Raw genomic sequence first — 5,304 nt, 5'->3', positions numbered from 1 at the left:
AAAAAGCTAGCAGAATGAAAGTTTTTAAAACTTTAAAACCTTAAATTTTTAACATGATTATAAATAATAAAAAGGCAGGAATATTATTCTAGAATAAATTAACTTAAAACATTAAATAACTTTCAATATTTTACTCTCCATAAAAATATATTCAATCAAATTATACAAGTAAGAAATCAGCGTAAGATAACATCGGGTCATTAATAACAATGAAATGATCTGGAGGGCCGGATCCGGCCCCCCGGCCTTGACTTTGATACATGTAGAATGTGACTCAGACCGACTTGGACCAATCACTGTCGTCTGGCTCCAAAGTCCAGTGTCCGTAATGTAGAAAAATGGCGACTGAATTGACTTCCTTTCGGAGTTACTGGATTTTCTATGGGGGCTGCACGGTGGTGCAGTGGTTAGCGCTCTCGCCTCACAGCGAGAAGGCCCCGGTTCGAATCCCGGCTGGGACCTTTCTGTGTGGAGTTTGCATGTTCTCCCCGTGCATGTGTGGGTTTTCACCGGGGACTCCGGCTTCCTCCCACCGTCCAAAAACATGCTTCATAGGTTAATTGGTGACTCTAAATTGTCCCTAGGTGTGAATGTGAGAGTGAATGTGTGTGTGATTGAGGCCCTGTGACAGACTGGAGACCTGTCCAGGGTGAACCCCGCCTTCGCCCATTAGTAGCCGGGATAGGCTCCAGCACCCCGCGACCCCGAAAGGGAAGAAGTGGTCAAGAAGATGGATGGATGGATGGATGGATTTTCTATGGGTGACACCACACCCACTCCGTCCATCTCTCTTTGCAGTCAAGGGTCTGCACAGAAGTGTTTGGGGTGAAACAGCACAATGGTCCGTTTCTGTCAGAGCCAGGCGGTACCGGGTCATGACTGAACGTCTTTGTTGGAGGCTCAGAGCTGCAGCCACTGATCAGCTGTGACAGTCCCTCAACAGAACCCCTCCCTGAGGCTGGACCGCTCTTCGATGGTCAGGTACGGACTTCAACCAGGGCGATTCTGGACCCCCAACTTCATCATCTGTAATGGAGAGACATGAGCCCCCCACAAACCCCAGCTGAGGAGCTTCTGTGGTGGTCACAGCCAGTTTTCCCTCCATGAAAGGCTGAGTAGTTAAGTTAACGACACAAGAGCTGAGATTATCACTGTAATGACAGCTGTCCATAAAAAATCTAAAACATAACTGAACACCAGCGGCGCTCCGTCAGGGCCGTCAAAGCCTTGAGTGAATGCCTAAAATGATCTGAAAAGAAGCATCTAAATCCCAGAGACATGTTTCTATTTAAATCTATTTTTGTCCAAAATATATCTTAAATCTTTCCAACTGTCCTGTCCACTTTTCTCACAGACTCCCCGGCTAAACTGCTGACAGACTGCTTTTTTCACATGAACGTTTCTAACCCATCAGATTGTAGCCCTCACTTGTTGCTATGTTCATGAAAGTCTGCCTTACTGTACCAGCAGCTTCACAGCAGGATTTCAGACAATAACCAGGAAAAACTTCCCATGCATCCCAGACCAGTTTAGCACAGCACTCTGATCCGTCTCAGCTGAAATCTCCCGCTGATCTCCTGGACTTCCTTCAGGGATGGAGTTCATCTTTAAATAAACTGGATTTTCTGTAAATTAGGGCTGGGTATCAATTATAATTTCCAGAGACGATTCGATTTGATTCACAAGAGCCTGAATCGATTTGATTCTGATTTTGTTTTCTATTATTTCGATTCCTCAATTCGATTTTGAGTGTGCACATTTATTTTGAAATACATTAATAATCTATATATATTTTGAATATATTCATATTAATCTGATCCAGTTCACATACTGTAAATGTATCAGTGAAATAATGAGATTGTTAATATCATCCAGTGTTACATGGATTCTCTAAAGGAGAAGTTCTAACTAAAATGTTCAGATCATTAACATTGTAAACATTGTTCTGTTTCTCCTGGAGGATGTTTCAGTTTGGACACTAGGTGGTGATCGCACTACAGTATTACACCTTATTCCAGAAGAAGAAGAAAGTATGAGGAAAAAAATGTTTTTTAGACCACAAATAGTTACTTTAAAAATGTTTATTTAAAAGAGTTTGTGTGGTGGACCGAGCAGTAAAGGCAAGGACAGCCAAAAATATATGAAAAAATATTTACATTTATTTTCAAAAAAGATCTCAGTGAAGAAAAATGGGCCCTTAAAAGAGGTCAAAGCAACAAAAGTAACTGAAGCTTTAAATAGGAGGACAAATCAACCAACTGAACAGACAGAGCAACAAACTTAAACTGACCTCCCTAATTGGAAACACAAGGGGAGCATATATAGTGGCTGATCAGACCAACTAGACACACAAGGGGGAACTGAAAAAAACTAAGACAACAGAAATACAGCAAACACAAAATTAACTTGTCCATCCTAAAGTAAACTAACATAGAAAAATAGTACAGCTAATAGACATACAGTAAAATGTAAACTGAATCAATGTTTAACACAAAAAGAGTTTCTCCTTCCCCGGGCAGTGGTTCAGTCCAATTAGTGTCCTGCTGCATATAAGGCCTCTGCTGTCTGGCATGCTTTCTTTGTGTCAGGCCTGACATGGTGGCTCCAGCAGACGGCAGCAGCAGCAGCAGCAGCAGCAGCAGCAGCAGCAGCAGCAGCACTGGTCCCCACAGCACCGGTAACTCAAAAAACAAAAGATTAAATTAATGAAAGAAAATTTAAATAAAGCTTAAATTATGTGTCAATTAATTTATATTTTAAACAAAAACAAATGTGTGTCTTGTAATTGAAATAAAGTACATCTAAAGGTGTGTACAGGTGAGTGTTTGGTACAGGTTACTGCCCTGATAGTGTGGCAGCATAGGCAGCCATCACAGTTTGTAAAATTAATATCTGTGAGTTTATAAAGATGTTCATTTAGTCAGAAATTTATTTTTAAGTTGACCGAGCGTTAGCATTAGCCGTCCTACTGGAATTTACATAAATGCTAGCATCGAGCTAGCGGACTTTAGCTTTATGTGATAAATCCATTTATATTTTTATGAATTGATTATTGATCTATTAAGCCTAAATTGATTCAAATCGGTTAATCGTTTTTATCAACCCAGCCCCACTGTAAATAACAATGCTTAAATAAAAATGTGTATTTTCAAGTTGAAGAGTCCTCAATTGTGCTTCGATGTTTGTCGCAGCTCGTATCGCAGTGGGAGGAGACTCGCACATGCAGAGTTTGTTTTTACAACATGTGCAACTGTAGTGAATTCAGTCTATTTAAATGACCCATTTATGATGGAATTACTCCATAAAATAATGTTCATATATAACAGGGTGGTGTTAGAAGCTATAAATATTAATAATATAATAATAATAATAATGAGGATGGTTTTGGTGGAGGCAGACTGAAGGCTCAGCTCTGAAATCCACGGACCGCCACTTGGATCTGATACATTGCCTGCACATGAGAACTGGACTGAGTGACCGCTCAGCCCTCATGCTTCAAACAGGAAGTACCTTCTGGTTCCAAAAAGCCAAAATCATGTGGACTTTTAAAAAAGAAATAAAAGCTTCATTAGTTGTCCCACTCCTGGCTCTGTAAAAGCTGCTCGAGAACTATTTGGTGGTTTAACCCCCCCAATCCAAACCCTCATGCTGAGTGTCAAGCAGGGAGGCTTTAGTCTTTGGTTTGACTTGGATTTGAACTCATGATCTTCTAGTCTCAGGGTAGACACTCTACCACAAGGCCACTGAGCTGGAGGTTAACATTACTGCTTTTTTACATGTTATACTCTTATACAGTCAATGCTCCCATGCTTACTTTTGTTTAATTTAGTTCATTAATTTATCAGGACAGCGTACAAAAACATTGAGCTTAAAAAGCATAGATACTTACTGACGACATCTGGTTCCAACATGGTTCCAACATGGCAGCAGTTGTTTTGGGAAAAAATGTGACTGAACGGACTTCATTTGTTTGGAACCAGAGGCAAGGCATTTTCTATGGGTGACATCACACTCACTAAGTCCAGTTCTTTGAGACAGTCGATGCTTCTGCAAAATTCAAAAAAACAACTTGACTAAACTCTGTAAACTGAGTGTGTGTGTCAAATCAAGTATTTTGAGACAAACTTGTGATTTCATGTGAAGAAGTGAACCTAAACGTTTGTGAAATGGAACTGAATGCAGTATGTCCTCTGATGGCTCCAGTGTGACATCACAGCTTGTGAGTCATCCATGACACTTCACCATCTTTTAACTCCCACATTAGGAACATCACCTGCTCAGTGTCCTTTCTCCTCTGTATTGACCTCTACCATGTCCACCCTTTCCCTCCCCTCCCATACCCCCTCTGTTCTAGTGCACAGTCTCGTCATCAGCTGAACTGACTATCCCCGACAAATCCATTCATAGACTTGATTCAAAACTCAGCTGTCCGGATCATCACCAGAACCCCTCTATCACCACATCATGTCTATTCTGCAGCAAAAGCAATTCAAAATCCTTCTGCATACTTTTGAAGCCACCCGCAACCTCTCACCGTGCACCTCCGGCACATGTGTCAAGGTCAGGGCCCGGGGGCCGGATCAGGCCCTCCAGATCATTTCATTTTATTGTTATTGATGGCCCGATGTTATCTTGTGCGTATTTCTAACTTGTATAATTTTGACAACATATATTTTATTTTTTTTATTGGAGAGTAAAATATTGAAAGTTACTTAAGGTTTAAGTTGATTTATTGTGGAATAATATTCCTGCCTTTTTATTATTCATATTTATGTTTAAAAATTATGATTTTAAAGTTTAAAAAATTGTCATTTTGTTAGCTTTTTGGACTATTTTGGAATTTACTAAGATTTTTTAGGGTGCTTTGGAGTTTAGCTAATAATTCAGCTACATGCTAGCTGTTTTGGCTAATTTAGGCTTTTTTAAAAAAGTTTTTTAGGCTGTTTTGGAATTTAGGCTAATAGTTACACACTAGCTGTTTTGACCAATTTAGGTTCTTTTAAAAAGTTGTTTAGGAGTTTAGATCATATTTACATAATAGCTGTTTTGACTAATTTAGGGTTTTTTCCATTTTTTAGGCTATTTTGAGGTTTAGCTATTTTTTCAGCAACATGCTAGCTGTTTTGGCTAACCTAATTTTTCTTTTAGTTTTTAAGCTAATTTAGCAAATATTTTAGCTAATGTAGCCACGAGGGGGCCCAAGCCAGGGTCTCATTGTGCCAGTGGCGGGCCGTGCATTTCACACCTAGGCCTTCAGTAGTGCTCCATCTGAATCAATCCAACCCTCAATAACTATTTTATGGC

The 5,304-nt window shown here is 39.9% G+C and overlaps 1 protein-coding gene and 1 long non-coding RNA gene across 2 annotated transcripts in view; one reads left to right on the top strand and one right to left on the bottom strand.

Annotated features, from left to right (window-relative positions):
* Positions 1 to 2,137: 2,137 nt before the first annotated feature.
* Positions 2,138 to 5,304, bottom strand: part of LOC118600187 — an 8,221-nt gene continuing 5,054 nt past the window's right edge. The window contains exon 2 of the long non-coding RNA XR_004949763.1: positions 2,138 to 2,681. This is a non-coding gene — a long non-coding RNA (uncharacterized LOC118600187). The remainder of the gene's footprint in view (positions 2,682 to 5,304) is intronic.
* The window catches only part of tp53bp1 (tumor protein p53 binding protein, 1), a 32,397-nt gene continuing 29,749 nt past the window's right edge, over positions 2,657 to 5,304 (top strand). The window contains exon 1 of the mRNA XM_036217169.1: positions 2,657 to 2,677. The gene's annotated coding sequence lies outside the window, so the exon portion shown is untranslated. The remainder of the gene's footprint in view (positions 2,678 to 5,304) is intronic.

The sequence above is a fragment of the Oryzias melastigma genome, linkage group LG3, assembly GCF_002922805.2.
Source record: "Oryzias melastigma strain HK-1 linkage group LG3, ASM292280v2, whole genome shotgun sequence".
NCBI lineage: Eukaryota > Metazoa > Chordata > Actinopteri > Beloniformes > Adrianichthyidae > Oryzias > Oryzias melastigma.
The sequence above is the reverse complement of the archived record's forward strand: the minus strand, read 5'-3'. Positions and strand labels throughout refer to the sequence as shown.